Source organism: Epinephelus lanceolatus, chromosome 20, assembly GCF_041903045.1.
Source record: "Epinephelus lanceolatus isolate andai-2023 chromosome 20, ASM4190304v1, whole genome shotgun sequence".
In the NCBI taxonomy this organism is placed as follows: Eukaryota; Metazoa; Chordata; class Actinopteri; order Perciformes; family Serranidae; genus Epinephelus; species Epinephelus lanceolatus.
Window position 1 is genome coordinate 2,270,016 of NC_135753.1, and position 23,065 is coordinate 2,293,080.

At 41.6% G+C, this 23,065-nt stretch overlaps 2 long non-coding RNA genes across 4 annotated transcripts in view; both read left to right on the plus strand.

Annotated features, from left to right (window-relative positions):
• Window positions 1–22,717, plus strand: part of LOC117259776 (uncharacterized) — a 66,370-nt gene extending 43,653 nt beyond the window's left edge. Inside the window, exons 3-8 of one of the 3 annotated variants that reach the window (XR_013488274.1) lie at window positions 16,266–16,486; window positions 16,572–16,623; window positions 16,907–17,856; window positions 18,355–18,522; window positions 20,412–20,501; window positions 20,896–22,717. This is a non-coding gene — a long non-coding RNA (uncharacterized LOC117259776). Of the gene's footprint in view, window positions 1–16,265; window positions 16,525–16,571; window positions 16,624–16,906; window positions 17,857–18,354; window positions 18,523–20,411; window positions 20,502–20,895 lie in introns of those variants that run through there. The other 2 variants (XR_013488276.1, XR_013488275.1) reach the window with 2 other exon arrangements.
• On the plus strand, window positions 15–6,128 carry LOC144458876 (uncharacterized). Its single transcript, XR_013488247.1, has 3 exons — window positions 15–493; window positions 1,080–1,157; window positions 2,837–6,128. It is a non-coding gene; the product is annotated as an uncharacterized LOC144458876 (long non-coding RNA).
• Window positions 22,718–23,065: the final 348 nt, after the last annotated feature.

Sequence of the window (23,065 nt, forward strand, 5' to 3'; positions counted from 1 at the left end):
GGTATTTTTTGGCCATATCATGATACATGCTACATATATATCACATACAATATACCATATCATGATACTCACTGTATACATACATAAAAACCAAATCCCTCAATATTGACACTGCAGCAATATTGTAGGGATGACTGTTTATACAAAATATTAACAACATTAATGAGATGTTTGATCAGTAATCATCAGTAATGTGGATTAAATGACTGAAGTAGATGAAGACACAGTCTCATTGATTAGACAATTGATTAAGAGAAAAAACATAATTTTACTGTAATGAAGCATACCTAACTATGTGGCCTCCACTTTGGGAACCACTGTTCTTTTGTATTAATAATCATGGCAGATACACTTCCATGCTTTCATCATGTCTTCCTTTCCAATGCAATAATACACCCTGCTTGCTCTTATTTTTCAGATGAAGGTTCTGACCTCTTCTGCCCTGAAAAGACAGTTCACCAGAGTAGTGAAGATGGGAGTTCAGATAGAGATGGTGAGTTATTTGGCTTTAATAATAAAAAGCTCATTGTACAGTGATAAATTAAAAATGTACAAAACTCCTGTTTTTTGTTTTAGGGCCCACCTGGTTGATTTTCCAACTTCCAACACATATTTCTAAAGATTTATCTTAGTACTGCTCACCATTTTGTCATTGTTCATTTGTTAATTAATTAAGCTGATGATGTGGCATGTTTTGATCAGAACCTACAACAGACTTGACAGTCAGTGTCAGTGTAGTAAAACCAGAGATTACTCTGTCTGCATACAGAAATCAGAAAGATGATAGTGAGAACAAAGTGAATCAGCTTCATGGGAGGTCACAATATCATCACAGTTCATCTTTAGTGGCTTGATTAATCCTTGGTCATGCATGCCAGCATCAGAACTTTTTTGCAATTTTCAATGTTCAAGAACACTAGATCTTAAAATTTTGTCTGTTGAAATGAAAGAATAAGCAGTGAACAATGAGGTCTTGTTTATGAGGTTTTAACGTTAGCCTTTGAACACAGTTGTATTGTTAATATTCATTAGAGTTAAGGTTTTATGAACAGGTACTAATGTTTTTTTTATTGTTGCAGATCAGAGGTCAGGAAAAAACCTGGTTACACAGAAGAAAAATAAAAAGAAAAGAGAAAAACAGATGGTGAAAGGAAAAGGTAATTTCTTATTAACTGGGCAAACTTCTCTGTTGTTAAGACAGATTTACATTAGTGGGACTGTATGAGATCATTGCAGGGTTGAGGAGAAAAGTAGGCTCTATTCTTAATATCTTAATATTAATATTTGTGCTGTCACCCAGCATAACATCCTCACTCCCAGTCAGTCAAGACCCCCACCTTCACCCCCAACTCCCAGCTGTGCTTGCGTGCGCTTTCTCTCTCTCTCATGCAAATAGCGGTTTGAGGCACTGCGGCCCATGCTTTAATACAACTTCTATGAGGCAGAACCTCTGGTCATGAAAACTCAACTGCACCATGAAAAGATTTGAAAAGCATCTACCAGGTAAACTTGTGGACTTCAGTAACAATAATGCAGAGTTGATGTGTTACTTTACAATCCATTCCTCTTCAGACGTATGTCTTTACAGTATATCACTCGGGCTGCGTCTGTTTTATTTAGCAGCCACAACACTGTTCTTTGACTTTGTGCCCAACAAAACTACAAGTCCCGTTATTTAATTCTCACATTTGGTTTGATAATTGCCAATGTGCAGCGGCGTTTATGAACTGCGGCTGGAGAAGATAACCGTGTTGTGTTCAAACATGCGGCCATATGCATGTGCATGGAATAAAATTCATGTTCTCCTGCAGCAACCTGTGTGTGGACCAGACCAGACAAAATATAGCCTACTGTAAGCGTGATGGTGACCCTCACAGAGAAACAGAATTTAAACAAGACAATGGCTACGTTTGTATGTGCAACCATATTCAGATTAAGGTCCATAATGTGGTGAAGGCAATATCCCAAATAAGATGTTTGCATGTGCCGCAGTTATGGGAATATTCCTGTTTACATGTTTATCACTATATTCTAAATAAACTAGTGACACACACTAGTAGTGTTAGAAGCATCATGACCAGAATTGGGCAAGTTAGTAGAAATTAGCAATTAGTTACTTAAAAAAAGTAATTGATTTACTTTAACAATTACTACATATAAACGTTACTCTGAAAAGTAACCATCATGTTACCTTTTACAGCTATTTTATTTGAGTGTGCCTAAATTTCTTTTTCTTGACGTTACATTTGAACACACTATATAGATGTTTCTATTTACCTTTGCCAGATAGGCATTTTGCAGAGGCAACCTTGAAAACACCATAATATAAACGTATGTAACCTCCGTCAGTTAGCTAATAAGCTCTTATTCTGCCAATTTCAATATGGATTTCAACATCAAATTACTATTTGTAACTAGCGGGACTTGCTACAAAGTTTGGATGCGCTTCCCACAGTGGATGGATGAGTAAGAAACTGTCATGCCCCTGGACCACCTTTGGGGGGGTCAAACATCCACCCACCAACTGCTGTTGAAAACTGTACCAACACATTGTGGGCTAGGTTTATCTGTGTATTTATTTTATTTGTTGAGGAGACACTCATGCAGTCACACAGCAACTGATAAAGTGCGAAAGAAAACTGGTGCTGCCAGTTGCACCTTAGATTTAATGATTGTGAAAAAAAACAATAACAAAAAAAGCAGATGACATTTTTTTTTCGCTCTACTCCCTCTCTCCATGACAGTTTGCTAGCTGTGCATGCAAGTTAAGAAATCTGTATAGTGGTTTATTTATTGAACATTACAAAATCTTCTTTGCCTTCTTTATCATTTGTAGAGCCACTCCAAGCTACAGTGAGGAGACCATGGAGTGAAGCAGAAAGGATGGCAGTGGAAAAGCACCTGGGAAACTTTTTGGCAGAGCGAAGAGTTCCTTGGAAGAGGGACTGTCTGCGGGCTATACAAGCTGACAAGGCCCTGAGTGAAAGGTCATGGAAAAGTGTCAAAAACTATGTGTGCAACAAAATTGTAACTTTAACTCTGAAAAAGCTGAAGTATGAAGGACTGGGGATGCACCATTTCGATCCATAGAGTTGATCTATAGAGATGCACCGACTAACCAGCCAGTGACCTGATTCTAACAGTTTTAAGCATTACCTGGAATGACCGCAAAGGTGCTGGGCAGTGTATCATTTTTTCAATTAAAGTTGACAAAGTTGACGACATGTTACACCGTGACCTGTTGCACCAGGTTTCATTAAGGAAAGCAATATTGTAGGCGAGAGCTGTGAATTCTCTCACGGAGGTTCTGTCATTGAACTGGAAATGTCAACTTCTTTACTGTGGATCTGACACTCAGTTTTGTTTTTGCCTTTCACAATAAGAGACTCAATGCTTATTAAGCCGGAACAAAAATTCACTTTAAACATTTCGTGAACGAGACAAGTTACTAAAACGTATTTTCAAATGGAAGGTATTTGTACAAAAAAGGGCTCTGGCCAGTACCTGAGTACTTTATTATAAAACTTGAGAGAAGGTCCGGTACATTGATGCATTATGGGAAAAATAGGCTATTGTAATAGTCAATTTGTTATCATGAGTGTGAGAATTTGTTTAAAAATGAAGAATTAAAGATTACAAATGCTGCCCATTAGAGTTTTTAGAAAGAAAATCAATGTGGGCTCAAAATTGGAACTGGCAGGTCAGACTTGTGAAAAAAATCAGCCCTAAAAATCGGTGCAATCGGTCCATCTCTCATGATCTGTTCACCTTGGTTTTGTGTATTCTCTCGGTATCTGATGGTTCACAGTTTCAGCAACTTTATTTTATATAGGTCCATCTCTGCTGATCTGTTCACTTCAGTTTCATGTTATGTGTGGAGCTTCAGTATTCTTGACCCTCAGTGTCAGCAGTTTTGTTTCATATTGCATTTGCACATAATGTTCACAGAGAAGTTTGATTCCCCTTTATGTGGAATGTTTAAATAAACAGGTGAAGTTTAGTATTTGTTGTGTCTCAGTTTTCTCAGTTCTCAATTCACCTCACCTGAGAACTCTCATGACCTCACCTGAGAACTCTGACCTCACCTGAGGACTCTTATGACGTCACCTGACCGCCTGCAGCAGGTCTGACCTCTGAACTCTCCTGTCTTTATACAGTGATAATGTCATCACTGAATGTTTCTTAAATTATTAAAATACTCTAAGAGAAAATGTGTTGTTGTGATGTTAAGTCACTAGGAGGCACTGAGTTCAGCTGTATTATTATTTATTATTACAGTATTTGTCAACAGTAAAACACAAAAAGGGAGCAAAGACTTACTACAAACTATAAACAGAAATGGTCTGACCAGAAATGGACCCAACAGCGCCCCCATGAAAAAGTCCTCACTAAGATAGTACAAAAGTTTTTCACAAGGTATTTTTCCTTTTTTTGTTTTAAAAATCTGAGGTGGAGACTGGAGTTAGGGGGCCACCTAGTGTTGAAGTGTAAGATCAGTTTGTCTCTAAGTATAGCAGAAAGGGTGGTCCTCACTCCCAATGGGAACTGTCCCGGTCCTCACTTTAATGCCTGTACAGGAATGTGTGTGTGTGTGTGTGTGTGTGAAGCGTCACACAGGGTGTGTGTGAAGCGTCTAGTGCAGTAGTGTAGAAGTGCTCATAGTTAGTGCGTGCTGCATGCTGCCTTCTGCTTGCAACTCTCTGCTTTCAGCTACTGCCGCTGGCTAGTCCCCTAACAGGGGGTGAAAAGAGGAGCCGAGAGTGTAAGTTTCTTCTGCCAGTACACAGCCTCTCCACCACCAAGACTCCTGCAGTGCCTCCTCGCAGTCACACACGGTAACTGGGTGCCCCGCGGCCCCAGGCTAAACTGCAGGGGATCTCGGAGCAGCAGTGGGCCCCAGAGATGTGATGTGCAGGCCCACCACAGGGTGGACATGCCCTGACACCCATCAACCACTGCCCCAGCTATGGGCAAATAGTCCCACTGCCTTGTGGGTTAGCCTCTTGAGGCAAGGCTATGGGAGCAGACCCCGACAGAAAAGCAATGCGCTGGAGGCGCACAATAGGCAGACCTAAACAGAGCCAGGACCCAGCAGCCTCCTGCAGCCAGTATGGGGAACTGTCCATCTTGGGCCCACCCATGCCACCAGACTTACCCCATCATGGCGAAGATAGTGCTATTGGAGATAGCGCACCTCCTATAGCACTTTAGTATCTTCTTGCACAGGTATCCACCTCTGACCACGGTGAAAAAAAAATACAGTACATGGATCACACAATGCCTACCTTAGTTGAATATTAACCCAAATATGACATTTAATGTTGTGTTTTGATGTTTATTGCCTAATTATTTTTACATTCAGTCCACCTTGAAGCTGTTCAGAATGATAAATAATATTCAGTTGCACTAAATATGTTCACTTTAATCCATTGCTCACTTTTTTATCCACTGCTCATTATTATTATTGTTATTATTTATTGCTGTTTCTTGTATCTTTTGTACTTTTTTCTGCATGCCTAGTTTTTTAAGTTTTTAAATATTAAAATCTTTAATTTGACTCTTTACCCTTGACTGCTGTAACACTGGAATTTCTCAATTGTGGGATCAATGAAGGTGTATTTTATCTTATCTTATCTTAAACACATTTAATTTCTGATGTGGTCAGACAACATGTCATAAGAACCAGTTCTGAGAGAGAAAAATGTAGTTTAAATATTGCATTAAAAGTAGTGTTTGGTTCCTTTGGCTGATATTATTATATATGACATCATTAGATTATTAATACTGAAACATCAGTGTTAGAGCAACATGTTACTGTTGTAGCTGCTGGAGGTGGAGCTAGTTTCAACTACTTTATAAAAACTTGACTGTTGTTATTATGATTAGGCCTGTCACGATAACAAATTTTGCTGGGCGACTAATTGCGTCAGAAATTATTGCGATCAGCGATAATATTGCATAATATTGCGCTTTTAAGACCATTTTTATTATTGTTGTAATTTTGCTGTTTTTAGACCATTTTTTTAAACTTATATACTGATAATAAAGGCATATTGATGCAAGTACACCCTTTTAAAGAGAAATAAAAATTTATTTAACAAGAATATTTAAGAATGCAAAAAAGAAAATTTAAATATCTGAAATAACATGTAAAAATATCGAAATAAATAAATAAATAAATAAAAAATAGACTCAGTCTCTCACTCTCAGGCATGCAGTTAAGTTGATCGTATTCGCTCTTTTTGTTGAGATGGTTTTAGAACAAACCCGGCACACCGGCTCATCCAAATTACTGGGTCCCCTCTGTCATTTGGTTTAGGAACAAGTTCCCTGTCTTTCTCTTACGCTCAACTCTGTTTTCTTCTCCACCTCGTCTCCCCCTCACGAAGATCGCATTGTGTATATGTAGCCTATAGCCCCGCCTCTCCCACAGAGACAAAAGGCCCGTTTCCACTGAAGAAGTTCCTGGTACTATTTGGGGGGCAGGAACTACTACAGGCATGTCCTCTCGCTCGGCCCTCTCAACCGCCGTGTCTCCACTGAAAGCGGAGTACGAGGAAGGTTCCTGTAAAGTTGTGACATAATCGTTGTGCGAACATTTACCGGGGTGACGTAAGGACGCCGTTAGCTGTTAGCCCTTAGCGGTGTCTGTAATAACTCACTAAATGGCCCGTGAAAAAAAAAATTTTTCCAGCGGATGTCTTAGTTACAACATGATTGAGCTAACTGGAGTAGTTTCATGTCGTATCCGACAACGGAAGGCTTTTAAGAGATGACATCCTGATGTTAGCTTTGCTGCTGTTAGCTGTCCCTGTCAGCGGCAGCCACTGATGCTTTCTAGACATCGTGATTTCCCAAAACTGAATACATACCACACATATCAACACAAAACTGCTTTGGAAAAAATATTTTTTTCACAGACCATTTAGTGAGTTTTTTACATGGCGGCGGAAGCTATATGAACGAGCTAACCCTCGTCTACTGAGTTTTAAAAATGCCGGCTATTTTGTTGCTTTCTGTTGACATCACATCCCTCCTTGAGTATATCCAATCAGCACCAAGTAAATCCCAAGCCCCAGCCAGGAGTCTTTCGGGGCCGTTCTGAGTACCTACTCTGAGGCAGGGACTTGTTTAGCCCCTGTAAAAGTTGCGGAACTCTGTCCTTCAGGGGTGGTTCCTGCGGTGGAGACACGCACCAACGGACCCGGAAACGGGCCTAAAGACACTCGATGACAAGAGCTTATTACGCTAAGGAACCAACTCACCTGGCTGCCAGAGGATGCACGGCAGTGAACACTCTTGTCTTCCAGTCTCTTTGGTGGTGAGAGATGAGGAAAACTAACATGCATGAATATGCCAATTAATCCCTTTTAATTTACCGTCCGATTCACTGACTTATCACATGTCCCGAAAGGCCTAATTATGATTCCCAGTCCTGCCTGCCCCCGTTGACTTTTTTTCCCCATCCCATCCCAATCACGTGACGAATAGTGAAAGTGATTCCCATCCTGCGGGAATCCCAAGGGAATCATGTGACCCGTGGGACTCCCGAAAAAATGTCAGCCTCTACATCTGGTTGAAGTCTGGCGACAATGGGGTGTCTGGCGACGAATGGACTGGGAGCTCCTAGTCAGAGCCCTGCACGTCAGCGGCACAGGGTATTGGTCGCTAACAACTGGGGCTGAGTGGCAGCTGTTCTTGGGAGACCCCTGTGTGACTGAGCAGCCCTATTTAGGGACCGCACTGCTCACCTCAATCTGAGGAGGGGCTAGAAAAGGTAGCCTAAAAATTGCTCACTCAACCCATACCTGGACAGGTTACCGCACCTGTCGGATCATTCCACCTCTACGGTCGAAACAGAAGGCACAAGTCTTACAACATTTAACTGGCAACATGGAACATCAGGACCCTCCTGGACTCCTATGGCAGGACTTAGAGGCCCCATAGAAGAACAGCACTGGTTGCAGCTGAACTGAGGCGCTATAACATCGACATTGCTGCACTCAGTGAAACCAGGCTCCTTGATGAAGGAGGGATCGGGTTACACCTTCTTTTGGAAAGGCTACCCTCCAGGTGGACAACATCTGCATGGTGTGGGACTGGCCATCAAGAACACACTACACTAGTCTTGCCAAGACTCACTGAAACACCTGTGGGCATCAGTGAAAGACTGATGACCCTCTGTATCCCCCTAGCGAAAAACCGATTTGCCACACTTCTTAATGTGTATGTCCCAACTTCACCATCTGACACAGAGACTAAAGACTCATTCTATCAGTTGCTGGACAAGGTTCTTCACCAGATTCCCAAGAACGACAAGATCCTCCTCTTTGGCAACTTCAGCGCTTGTGTGGGGCAGAACGACGGGATATGGAGAAGAGTACTTGGAAGGCAAGGGGTTGGACAGGCAAACTCAAGTGGTATGAGGTTACTCACCCTTTGCTCTGAGCACAGCCTGACTAGAACCAACACCATCTTCCAGCAGAGGACCAAATACAAAACATCATGGATGCACCCACGCTCCAAACACTGGCACCTGATTGACTATATCATTGTGAGACGTTGTGACATCAGAGACCATCTCATAACCCGGGCCATGAGAGGTGCAGAATGCTGGACAGACCACTGTATGATTATGGCCAAAGTCCACATGAGAGTGTGCACCCCCATGTGGAAACATGGACCCTGTGGGAGACGCCTAGACTGTACCCGTCTGGAAGACATCATTGCACGGAATGAGTTTCAAAGTTTCCGAGCTTCAACTCATCTTGAGCGGTGAAAATGCCACTGACCAACAATGGACCTCTATCAGCTCAGCCCTTTGTGAAGCAGCAGCTCTCACAATCGGCAACAAGAGCAAGAACCACCAAGACGGGTTTGACAATAACTCAGACACCACTCACTGAACGCCATGCACAAAGCACTCCAGGTGACCCTGAAAAACCCCTCATCGAGCACCACCAGACAGCAATGGCAGAGAGCTAGAAGAGAAGTGCAGAGGAAAAGGCACAGGAGATCCAGTCATTTGCTGACAGAAATGACATGCAAACCAAAACTCTGATGCAGACCATACCATCCTGGATCAACTGCCTGAACTTCCCCTGATTGATAACCTCAGTCAACCCCCAATTGTCCGTGAGGTTCTCTCAGTTATCCGATCGCTGAAGAACAACAAGTCTCCTGGCACTGACGGTATCCCAGCAGAGCTGCTTAAGCACAGAGGCTATCTCTGCACTAGAGCGATACACCAATACATCACCAAGGTCTGGGCTGATGAATACATCCCACAACAATGGAGAGATGCCAATATTGTTACCATATACAAGAGCAAGGGTGACAAGACCATCTGTGGCAACCATAGGGGCATTTCACTCCTTGCTGTTGCCGGTAAAGGTCCTGGCCAAGGTGATGCTGCAGAGGCTGATTAACAACATCACAGAGTCATTACTCCCAGTATCACAGTGCGACTTTAGAAAGAGCAGGAGCACGGTCGACATGGTCTTCACAGCCCGGCAACTTCAGGAAAAGTGCAGGGAACAACACCAGAACCTGTTTATGGCCTTTGTAGATCTCTCCAAAGACTGTGCAAAGAGACCTCTTGTGGGACAACTAATCACAACTACAACAAGTACTATGAACTGGACTTTGCATTGTAGCAGTTTTACACTCCATCTACACACCCCAAACAGTCTCTTTTTTCCCTGGCTGCTGTCACAATTTATTTATCTATTTATTTCTCTCTCTCTCTTTTTTTTCTCTTATTTATTTATTATTATTTATCTTTTTTTTTTGTCTCAGGCTAAAATGTTTACCATGTTCTTTGCACAGTAACTAATAGCTCTTGGAAAACAGCTCTACAGCACTTTAATTTCTAGTGTTTTCCATTATTCCAGCACTTCAACCCCCAATGTCTCTACATCTACTACTGTCATCTATCACAACTGATCACAACTACAACAAGATCTATGTACTGGAGATGGACTTGGTTGCATCCAGAAACAAGACATAAAGCTTACACATATTTAAGGCACTGGAGACAACATGATGTGTGCAATATTACTGTTATGTGTTGCTGGCTGACTCTATACTGCGACGATAAGATTGTTATGTGTTTTAATGTATCTTATATTGTAATTGCATATTCTATGTGTACTGTATTGATTTTTTTATTACTTTTTAGGAACTATGCTGATAAACATCTGGCAGGGGGACTACCAATGTAAATCAGCCCCTGGCTGCAATTGGGTGCATCTACATTTTCTTTTTTTTCTTTAAAAGGAATGTTCATTGTTGTACACTGTCCCTTCTTAAACAAATAAACTATTAAATAAAATAAATAAATAAACATCCTCCTCCGGTTTGGATGCCCTAACAAGTTCATCAACATCCTCCGACAATTTCATGATGGTATGAATGCTCGGGTGACAATAGGAGGAAAAGTGTCTGCCTCCTTCCGTGTGTGCAGAGGGGTCAGGCAGGGGTGTGTACTTGCCCCAGTGCTCTTTAACATCTTCTTAATACTGTATGTGTCACCCAGCCTCTCCATAAGGAAATTGAGGACAACAACGGGGTGTCAGTAGCCTACAGGCTAGATGGCAACCTTTTCAACATCAGGAGGCTGCAAGCAACCACCAAGCTGCACAGAGTGAGGATCCTTGAGCTGCAGTATGCAGATGACTGCGCTCTTGTGGCTTACACTCCTGGGGCTGGTTGCACCAACAGGGTTTACGCCTAGTCTTAAGCTAAGTCGGTAGTAACTTGGTGTTCTAAGTCTGACCTAATAGTTATGTCAGTTGCACCATCTAGGCTTAAGCCTTCTTCTCACTAAGACCAGGCGTAAATCTTACGCCTAGTCAAGAGCAGGTCTAAGGTCATTATCAAGCTGCACCCATGCGCTAGAGCGCAGAGAGTGCAGCTTGATAATGGTACGTCTCATCTACTGTCTTTACAACGAGCGGGCATTCAGACAGGAGAGAGTAATTAGGGACAGAAACAATCCATTGGATGTATATAATGATGAGGAGCTGATTGAGAGGTTTCGATTCGGTAGGAGAGATCTGTTTGAACTTACTGAAGAGCTGTCACCAGATTTACCGGATTTTAGTTTGTGTCGGGCCGCAACGCAGCACTACCACCAGCCTTACAGTTGCTGATTGTGGGGCACCCACCAGTTGGGTGATTTTTTTTGCCTTGCTGAGGAGATCTTTCCACTTCTTCCTAATGTCAGCCTCTGTACGAAGACAGCCAGAGTCTGAACACACACTGATGTGCCCTGCTATCTCTGCCCATACCGACTGTTTTTTCTTATTTGTGATGACATTTGACTGCTTGGTTCAGTTAACACAAATGGAGCTCAATGGGCCCATAAACTCCAGAAGAAAAAATAAATAAGAATAAACAGTAGCGTTTACTCACAGTCTGCAAGTTCTGTTAGTTAAAGAGGACCTATTATGCTTTTCGGGGTTTGCCTCTATAAGGTAAAAAAAAAGAAAAGTCCAGGCTAAAAGGAGTTCTGCCTCCCCACAGGCACACATCCCATGACCTGCCTGAAACAGCTCATTTGAATTTCCCGCCATTATTTCCGCGAATTTCATTGGTAACAATTTCAAATATGCAGTGCCCGCCTGCAGGCCACTGAGTCACACCCCGAAACACACCTGCTCTGAGCTCTGAGGCGGAGCAGAGAGGCTGCAGAATTTCAACCGTTGCTGTTTAGGAGACGCCATGTCTAGGAGGCACTGCTTTCTTCATTGTGACCAAAAATGACCCTTGTTTGGACTGCCAAAGGACGAAGGAACAAAGAAGAAGTGGATGGAATTTATTTTTGATACAATTCCTCCACAATACAGGCAGATCGTTTTATTGTGTTCCCTCTATTTTCCTGAGGACTGCTTCCCAAACTGGCAACAGTTTACTGTTGTTGGATAAATGTGGAGATTCGGGATCACAACCTGTAATTATGCTTTATGAGTTGTGAATTTGTTGTGCAAAAACAAACTAGTAAGCTGCTATGGAGTGTTGAAGTGTGGAGTAGATGGTTGTAGGAGCTAATGTTAGGCTGTTCACCTGGGGCCTCATTTATAAAGCTTGCTTACGCACAAAACGGGGCTTGAAAGTGGCGTACGCCACTTCCCACGCAAAGGTTGTGATTTATAAAAATAAACTTGGCGAGAGAATGTGTGCACCTGTAAGCAAACTCTGAGTCATGCGTGCGCACATTTTGGAGACACTGGGAAGTGGCAACGCAGATGGTGAGGTGGAGAAGTGGAGTCAGATTTTTATTGATGTCTCACACAAATTTAATGTCACGCTATATCCATCTTAGATCCACGTTATCATTGAAATTAAATCCAGCAGCCTTATTTTGCGCTTGGAGTGAGTGATAATTGTTTCATAAAAATGTTGTAAAATCCAACTCAAATCCTGAATTGATATTCTTTCTAAATATGTATTTAATCTGCACTGCCTCTAACGTCTCATTGTCCACTCTGTGAGCGCAGGAGGGGGAGAGGACGGCGCGACTGCATGGAATATATTTATTTATTTAGGTAAATATTTCCAGTGCATTTATCATGTCTCGAAATACAGCCATTAAGCACAACCGTTACATTCATTTCATCAGCCCTACTTAGACATGTGCTGTTCATGACAAAACCGGCATGAAGAAACGTGTTCGCCTATTACACTTTAATCTTTGAATTGTATTTCAAATTACACGTTGTATTTTGGGACAGGGATACCACTGGTTCATGCTGTAATTCAGGCCGGGAGTCTGATCAGACTAATTGCCATAAACATATAAATACTGCGGTGACCCTCGTGCGTAATTGCGCAAGATGGCACATGCTCCTTTTTGCCTCCACCTTTAATGAATGTGATTCTTTATGTCGCACATCAATGTCAAACATCCTCAAATTTAAAAGCAACACATTAACTACATGTTGGTAAAGGAGTAGAAATATTTGGTCTACCTTTAGATCAGACCACTTTTTTTTTTCTCTGTCACTGTCCATGCATCCCCACAGACACAGCTGACAGCATCAGCAGCGTTGATGTGTTGTCACTTTTCTCGCTTTCTTTTATTAGTGATCCCGCTGCTGTGGCCACCAAATAAAATCTTTCTTCAGTCTTCCACCTCCCGTTAAAGGGTCTCGAGCTCAGTCTTGGAGAAATTCCCTTTTTGGTTCGTTTCTCACACCTGTCGCCGTGACTCACAACGGGAGAACACTCGCATGCCGGCTTATTTATATGCAGATCGCATTCATGAGGTGATTTGCATGACCATTTATGGTTGAACTAGGGCGTGTATAGGGCGGAATATGAGGCGGATCTGGATGCGCACAACTCCAGGAGGTCTGTGATTTATAAAGAGAGCATTGCGTGCAAGTGTGCGTGCACACGGTTTTATAAATCAGATTATTTTTTGGCGCACGCCATTTTCAGCTTTTGGGTGCACGTCAACTTTTACTATGAATCCTAAGCATTCTTTTATAAATGAGACCCCAGGTGCTTAGCTGTAGGCCTCTGGTAACTGGCTAACCAAAGCAATTGTTTATAAAAATGCTTTTGCTACTCGGTGTACAGTAAGTTAAACTGCTTGCTGGGTGGTTTCAGTAAGATTAATTTAATGACTGAATTGTGGAGAATATAACAGAGCTAAGATGTACAGCATGTCCATATTGACAAAAGTTGAAACATTTCTATGTACGAATCCTGAGCTAAGTAGCTACTGCTGCTGGCTCGAGCAACAACCTGATCTCACAGAAATGTGAAATGACCACGATCCAGGGCTGCCAAGTTTCAGAAAATGACAAGAGTGAGACTTTAGTGTCATGATGCGTTCGGAAAAAATTTGGCCTTTTTTAACAACGATTTGGCCTGTTTTAACGTCGATTTATACCTTAAGACTCCATGCCAGCAGCTCTCCCTGCACTGTGGCCTCCTAATGCTAGTTTTACAGTGGTTCTCAAAGTGGATTCCAGGGACTCTGTGGGTTCCTTTAGGGGGGTCTAAATTGACCCTTACAAGGTCTGTAACTCTGACAGTGTACAAATGGAACCAAATGGACCCATTTGTACACTGTCAGAGTTAAGGATAGACCTTGAAATTTAGAATTTTGAGAAACACTGCTTTAGGGGGGTCTAAATTGATATTTACAAGTCTGTAACTCTGACACACACACACACACACACACACACACACACATTGAGACTAACATTAGAGTCTCTTTTTCAAGTGTGAACTGGCCAAGAGAAGAGGCAAATAAATGTTACACAGCTCTGCAACAAATACAGGACAATGACAGACTTACAGCAGCCTTAAAACAGTACATATTAACTAGGAAACTCAAGGAGAAACAGCGAATCAACAGTGAACAAAATTTGGTAGTTACCTACCGTCCGTCTTCTAGCAAGCAGGAGAACGTCGAGTGGGTTTTAAATGTCGGCGCTGTTGTGTGTGAAAGATCGTTAGAGACGCCAAGACCCGCCTTACGTTGCTTCTGATTGGTTTATATTGCGTGGTGCCTTCCGTGGTTGGTTAGATTTAGGCACAAAGGATTGATGGATTGGCCTGGGATTGGTTATCTCGGTCAGTCAATCAGAGTTACTCGAACTACGGCAAGCCGCGAGGACCAAAGTTTATTATCATGAAAAAAATAAATATAGAGTATTGAATGGGGAAATATAAGCGTGAGAAATGTCAAGTGTGGCGTGTGGTGTGAGAATGGGTCAAATTGCGTGACTGTCACACTCAAAGCGTGACGCTTGGCAGCTCTCTTAACACTGATTAGCCGGCAGGCAACAGTCAGACCTGGGATGGAAGTGAGAGCTGCATTTATTTGTCAAAATGTGTGGCTGCCCTCAGTTTGATTGTGAATCAGCTTTTGCGGAAGACCTATTTATCCCTTTTCCTTTGTGTTTTACACAGCGTGATAGGCTAGCTGTAACTGGCTAACTAAAGCTATTGTTTTGAAACGCTTTTGCTACGCGGTGCACAGTAAATTACACTGCTAGTCTCAGTAAGATGAATTTAAAGTGATAGGTTCAGGTTTTTGGACATGAAGTTGTGTGAAACACTGATGATCTGTAGCTCTGATGTGACGGTGTCACTACTCTCAACAAGCCTCCTGCTCTGAGAAATCGCCCATAGCTTACCGAAGAAAAAGTAGTTCTGAAGATGTACGGGGGACACGTAACCAAAAGGTTTTAAGCTACTAAAAAGAATGCATGTGTTTTGTTAGACTATTTCGATAATTTTAAAACATCCCCGCATTACGTCAGACCTTGCTATCAATTGGGACTATTTTCTGGCCAGTATCACTCTGCCGTGCAGGCCCGCAAGACAGCATGGCAACAGAAATCGATAAGACAGTTCATCACCACGCCACGCAGGCGCGCAGGATAGCAACGGCTAACGAAAACTTCATCGGCTGTTTCCAACAGAGAACCAGTAGGCTATTATTAGTGAGGAAAAAGATGTACTAGCCCTATATATACCTACTACTACAGCGCAAACACCGGCTCAGGCTCACGACACACCCTCGTCAGCTGCTGTAGGTAAACAGAGGAATACCAAAATGGTGCGAACAGCTGTGGGAATAAAAACATCGCCAGCTCCCAATTCCATTGGTTTCCTGTTAAAAAGAAAAAAGAAAAGAGACTGTGTATTAAACAAATTATCTTACTTTCATTGTATAACAGGTTTTCCTCCTGACTTTTTCCACGACCTTCTAGAAGGTATTGTTCCTTTTGAGCTGTGTTTGTGTTTGAAAAAATTCATTGGACTGAAGTACTTCACATTGGATTATTTGAACACTGCCATACAGCGCTTCCGTCCACAGAAAATTCCAGAAAAAGTACTTGTGAGTGAAACTATTGGAGGCAACGGCCATGAGAATTGGACTCCTTTGAGGTTGCTGCCTCTGCTCATAGGTGATGTTGTTCCTGAAGATGATGATTCATGGTCTGTAATTCTAGAACTTAAAGACATTGTGGAACTTTTGGCATCCTCCAGTTTTACAGATGAAAGCTTGTGTTACCTTGATGCCAAAATAAGTGAGCACAGAAAACTGTTACTGATCGTGTTTGACCAGGCCTGAAACTCAAGCCTAAACACCATTTTCTGGAACACTATGCTCATTTAATCCGCTGCTTTGGACTGGTTAGTTTTTGGACATTACGTTTTGAAGCTAAGCATAGCTTTTTCAAGAAAGTGGTTCGTGATGTCAATAATTTCAAAAACAGTCTATTGACTCTGTCCCCCAGACACGAGCTTATGTTGGCATACTACCTGGACATGCCCAGCCTGTTTAAACCTTTCTCAGCTTGATATTTGGAGCACCTCAGATGCTACGAAGTCTGCAAGAGAGACCCTGCTCAACTGATGGTAGCTGAACCTGAAGACCTGAACCACTACATTCCATTGTCAGCATACACTGTGCAAGGCCGACTCGTGGTTTCACCGAAGGCGTTTCTTGTACATTAAGGTATTGTTTTGTAGCTTATAAGCCCCCCCACTTTTGCACCCAAGTTTTTCAGTTTGTTAAAAATGTAATTTCTATTTTTTCACAGTTGGAGTTTGGAGCATCAGCTTACAGCTTCTGTCTTGTCTTTAACAATAAAGGTATGTTATAAGAGTTTGTTATAGTTCACTAATTAAGGGATATTCATGGAATGACATACACCTGGTGCACACTGCCTACCTGACCTCAGTGCACATATTAACAAGTTCGAGTTCAGGATGATACTTCCGTGCACAAACAAATAACCTAGACACTTCAAAGACCTGATCATATTATGAATACTACTGTTAATATGACCACACTCAATCTGATTATGACCACACTCAATCCGATTATGAAATTAGGTAACATCTGTGGATTTTTTTTCTTTCAATTTTGAGACAGTTTCATCATGCTGCTGCGCATCATCTTGAGCGAAAATGACATTAGAAGGGTTACCATTGACCATTGACAACTGAGACTGTTGATGATTTCTGCTCATTCCTGAAGACCAAACTGGGACTGGAGGGTGACCTTGTGATTCAGTATCAAGACCCTGAATTTGATAATGAACTGTGCAATTTAAGTAGCATGTCAGAGCTTCCTAAAGATAAAGCAACTTTGAAAGTGCACACCAAGTCCTCTGAATCATACCACACAGACTCAACTCTAGACACAGCAAGCCTGTCATCATCTTCCCTCGAGGAGGGCCCCAGTGGTACCCAAACTCGTCAGCTGCCTCAACCATTTGTCATTCCTGCCTTTTCTTTTGATGTTGAGTTGAAACTGAAGCATGGAAATGAAGCCCTCCATAGAGATGGGACCCTTCTTGACATTCAAAAGACATGAAATTGGACATCTTAGACAAGTTAGCAGAAGCCATATATGCTCACAATCCCTACCCATCACGTGATGAGTATGATCATGTGGCCCAAGCTCTCATCAACAAGCATCCTTGTTTGAAGGAACCAGGGTCTGTCAGTGAGTGGTATTGCTGGAAGTTCAGTTTAAAATTCAAAATGGGCAACTTCTGGCAAAAAATGCGAGTGGCTGGATGCTCCGAGCTCAGAGTCAATGCACCTACCTCTGGATCAACAAGTTCAAAAAGACTAAAGAGGGCCAGAAAGTCAGAAGTGAACTTCCTGCCAGATTTTCCAGAAGGGAAAGCCCAAAGTGACCTTGAGATAGAGAGATCTGCCATGGTCAGTGAGATGAAGAAAAGAAAGGTTGACTGGAAGAAAATTGGTGAAATGATGAGTAACACATTCCCTTTACGGAGGAAAGAGATTGTTGAAGATGAACCCCTTGTGGCACAAATCAAAGACAGGTGGCCACCCTTGTTCTCTGAACGGCAGGTAAAGTGTTTTTGAGTGGTTTTCTCAAATGAAATTTTGCTCTTAAAGGGATAGTTTGGATTATTTGAAGTGTGATTGTATGAAATATTTATCCATAGTCATTGTATTGCATACAGTACAGCAGAGGTGTTGGTGTCAGAAGCTAAGCAATGTACACTTAAGAATATTTTCACCACTTAACCTTTGTGTGACTTGTGTGTTTTCCCATCAGAAAATGCTGTCTGGTGGCAAGGTGAACTATTTTTTTTGTTTTTATGGTGGACCTTTTAAACACCTTTTGTTGCTGGTGCTTGTCTCTGCTTCTCTAAACTGGGGGTGTGTTGACCAGCATCTACTGTAGCTACTACACTTGCTATGAATAAGTACCTCATACAACCCCACTTCAAATAATCAAAACTATCTCTTTAAACTTAAATAAACTCAAAGTGTCCAGTTTGAGTACTAATTAAAAATATACTCTTTGACTGTTTTTGTTTTGTTTTTTATCCACATCCACAGATTGAAGCAGAATTTGCTGGCCTTACATCTGTTGACCTGAAGGGCTCCTTCTTCACTGGGCTGGACCAGTATCTGGCAAGGTTCCTTGAGCTGTACAAAGCAAAGAGTGGCATAGTGGACCTGACTAGGCTGATGAGATGTCTCAATGATGACCTAAGTGTTAAAAATGTTTGTTCTTCATCCATGCCTCCCACATTTGTTGTTAGCATCTTCCACACCATATTTGTGAAACTTCCTTCCTGATCTGCAGTACAGATATAAAATAGTGCACACAGCTTGTTCTGTGTTGGATGGCTTTTTTATCCTCAGATCTGAACCCCAAATAGGGAGTCCTGTGTTGCAATCACTGACATGAATAAAGATTGACAGCTCGTCTCCACTTCCTCCCACTGTCCAAAATGAAGCCTAAATATCCCAGATACAAGTGCTGTCATCTTGCGCTAGTGACATTATTTGGAGCCAGAGTCTGTGCAGTAGTGGTCAGGGTTGCAACCAAGGTATTGAGTTCCCGCCCATACATCTGGTAGACTCAGTCATGAGCAGAGCTGAGCTGTCAGTCATGACATAAAAACCTGCTTTTTATTGCATCAAGTAGCTAATAAAAAAACAAAAATTGGGGAAAAAATTCATTTGATTTGTACTTTGACTTCTTTGTTTGGCCCATGTCCTATCTATTTATGTGGAGGGGGCTGGGTTTGTGACAGCTCAGCCACACCAGATGCTAAAGTTCCCCGAAGCCCTGTCCACTTTCAGTCAGTGCTCATATTGGACTGACCATACCAAATGTCTTGTGGCATTCCGTGGGTGGCTCGTGATCTGCAGCGATAGTTTCACAGTGTGTTCTATTTTTTTCCCAGGGCTGCGAGTGAATCTGGCAAGAAAACATAGTGTAAACCATGTGAATGATATATTATGTATGATCTAAACAATCTGATTCTGAAACGATGAATGAAATTTGCATCTCATGCTTCATGATCAAGTGGGTCATTTTAACTTTTAGCTTCATAGTTAATTTGTTTATTATAAAGATCAGCTTCCTGTGTGATTACAAAAGTGCAGTTGGCAGGCAAGAAGAAATGCACATCTAATGTAAATAGTAGGGCTTCTGTTCGCACCAGGATTGACATTTCGCAGGGCTTTGCGGCACTTCAGCATCCTGTGTGTTCCTGGCATGACCTGTACTGCAGCCAGCCACCAGGGGGCGATTGAGATGTTCTGGTTTGACATTTGGGGAGCTCTCATTCTCTCCATTTTATATATAGATTTCCCTTTGACACTAATTGTACACTACAATATATTCATAGACAGCTTGTATCAGTTGAATTAACCAATGAATGAATTTCTTAATACTGTGGTATACCTAAATACATGACACTGCCTAACGACGGGGACAGACCGGAGGCCACCTACTTCCATTCGACACCCATGTTAATCAGTTGTGCTGTTCACATAGATAGCGCCCTGGTGCAGAGCTCTGCTCCCGGCTCACAATCACCAGCGATGGTTTCAGCATATGTTCCATTTTCTCCGCAGTCCGCGAGCGAATCTGGAATCTAGAAAACACACTGATAAGCACAGCGGATCATTAAAGTCTTTAAAAGTATTAAGCTTGATTTTAAAAATGTAAGGCCGTAAAAATGTCTTAATGTCTTATTTTTACTTACTTGTGAGAGGTCTTACATTTTGAGACTCAGTTTGTTAAACCTACTTTCTGGAACAGGCCCCAGGGCACTTCACCTCCTGTGTGTTTGCGCCGTAAGCCCCCAAGCTCTTGTCATGATTTGTGACTGGACAATTAGTAGCCTACATTATTTCATCTTTTCTAGAATTCATTATAGAATGGATACCTTTTTTTTGCTTGCATGTTATAATTAGCATGACCAAATGGTAGTATTGATCACATTAAAATAACTGGCCTTGTTCTGGTTTTTCATATTCCAGTGATTACATTTTGGTGGAATGCTGAAACACAGTTTAGTAATATTTTTAACTGTTTACAAGCAGACAGTACTCAAACAATAACTGGTATTTGTTCTGTTTTTCTTCTTTTTAAACAGAGCTCCACACACTAAAAGAAGACAGTTCTTCTGCTGGGCCTTCCTCACTTTCTCAAGGACGATCCCTCCTGTTTTTTTAAGACTGTCAAGGTAAGCATTGTTTAATTTTTTTATTACAGTGGTCAAGAATAAGTTAAGTTAAAATGGCCTGTAGGGCCTGCATAGTGATAAATAGGCCTATACGTAATAAACATGTGCTTTCTGTAGGTGTTAGACAAAAATATGCACTCCATTCCTGCACAAAAATAGTTGAAAAGATCTGTCCAGCTTAGATAAAATTGATTCACATCTGACACCAGGTTTGGTCTAAATCAGCAAATGGAACTCTTTGCTCTGTGGTCCTGATGATGATGATGATGATTGGTATTAACATGACTGAAATGGTAACCCTGTTTCTGTTCTTATAGCTGCCAACATATATACATTACTGCTAGAACAATTAAAGATGGTAAGATATTTTTGCTTTCTTTGAAATCTTGTGTAGGCCACAGATGATGAGGACACGTTCACAGAGGGGATGAAAGTTGGTGTTGTGATGGTGAAGGACGGAGAAGACATCACTGACACGTCAGTGGTCCTTGAGGAAGCAGTGATCCTGTCTGATCTGAAGGACATCCCACGTGCCATTGCCTTGCTGATGGGTCTTCTTTTTGCTCTCAATATAGACTATCCAAAGAAACTAGGGTACACATTTGAAGTCATTCAGAAGGTCCTGATGAACATCGGTGGAGGACAGTGTTCCTCACTTGTGCGTGGTTTAAGAAACAGACTCCTGCGGAAAACCATTTGAGATTGTGCTCAGATGACTCATCTCATGCCTGTGTTAAAACTTTCTGGTATTCAAGTCAAGTTCTTATTTTGTTGTCTATTTTGTAGTATTTGCAAATGCTAATTTTTCTGTTTTGTACATTATGAAATAAGCAGACGCATGACAGCCAATTTCTGCCAGTAAAAGAAAAAATGTCCCCCATAGAAAATCGAAATTATGAGATTAAAAAAGACTTGTGAGTTCAAAAGTTGAATTGATGAGAGTAAATGTTGATTATGAGATTAAAAAAAGTCGAACTTGTGAGTTTAAAAGTCGAACTGATGAAAAATTGTGGTCAAAAAAGTCAAATTGATGGCGAAATTCTGAGATTAAAAAGTTGAACTTGTGAGTTTAAAAAAGTTGAACTGATGAGATAAAATGTTGAAATTCTGAGATTAAAAAAGTCGAACATGTGAGTTTAAAAAAGTCAAATTGATGAGAGAAAATGTCCAAGTTATGAGATTTAAAAGTCGAGGTTGTGAGTTTAAAAAAGTTGAAATTATGAGAGTCAGAATTTCCACTGACTTACCATGGGAGCATTTTTTTCTTTAACAGGCGGAAATGGGCTTCCATACAGATGTAACTGCAGACAGTTTGTAAAGTCTATGTTCAAGGCAAAGATGGACCTATTGCCATGACACTTGATAAGTTCCTCTGAATAACTACAGTATACTGTATGGACCTCTGTTCCTTTGCAAAGATCCTCACAATCATAGTTTTTTATTTTTTTATTTTTTTTTGGTTCAAAATTTTGTTGCATTTGCATAATGTTGTCTTTGTATTCAAGACACAGCAATTTTAACGATTAGTCTTGTGGAATTGGTTGAGATTTTACATTCAACAAATGTTAGATGCTGAGTAGTGTGTGCATGTTGCTGGACAGTGCTGTTTATTTGTTGCTATTTTAGCATTTTCAGTTTTATGGTGACAGGCATATGTGCAGTTGAAGAAAATGTTACACATGTAAAGCCACTCATTCTTGGAAGTATTGACAAATTGATACTTGAAATGTTAAAGAGTAACTAAACCCTAAAACCATTTTTTCAGCTGATAAACATTGTTTCTGGTTGTATAGTAGTGTTACTGACTGATCCTGCTCAAAATCTTGACAGTTTAGTGCAAACTGTTGAAAATCTACATTTTATTGTAAAAATGTGGTATGGAGTGCCCTCTACAGCTTGAAACCTGGTTACTACATTTGAATTTACATTACATTACATTGGAGGTGAATGATTCTTTTTCGAGGCGAATAGCGTCACTAACCGTCCACCCTAAAGCCTGCTCTCCTCCCTTTACTCCTCCTCCCCTTACTATAAAACCATTCTGTCTGCAGTTATCAAACTGATAGCGAGTAGGTTGGATCAGAGCAGAGAGAGTAGTAGAGCAGAGAGAATAGCTAGTAATATGTCGAATTGTATTGTTAGCATAGTGTATTTTAGTGTAGGTTTACAGTTAGTAGTGTGTTTATAGTATTTACGTTAGTTGGTCAAGGAAAGGCGCCGAGGCTTGGCCAAGTATATGTGCAGGGCGGCGAGGGAGGGATGTGGAGAGCCGCTGCACGGTGAGAGAGAGCCGAGCCTCGGGGGTATATGTGCGGGGCCGCGAGGGAGGGAGGGATGGATGGATGGATGCGGTGGCTCCCAGAGAGGGAGAAATAGAACCAAGTAGGATAAAATAAGTCAAAGTGTGGAAAAGGGGACCGGCCAAGCTCCGGCTGCCTTCCCTTCTGCCCGTGTGACACAGTTAGGGGCGGTTTTCTAAGCCACCATCGGCACAATGAAAATAAGTCTAAGTGTGGAGGAGAGGGACCGGGTAAAGAGGCCTAACCTCCAGCGAAGCCCTCTCT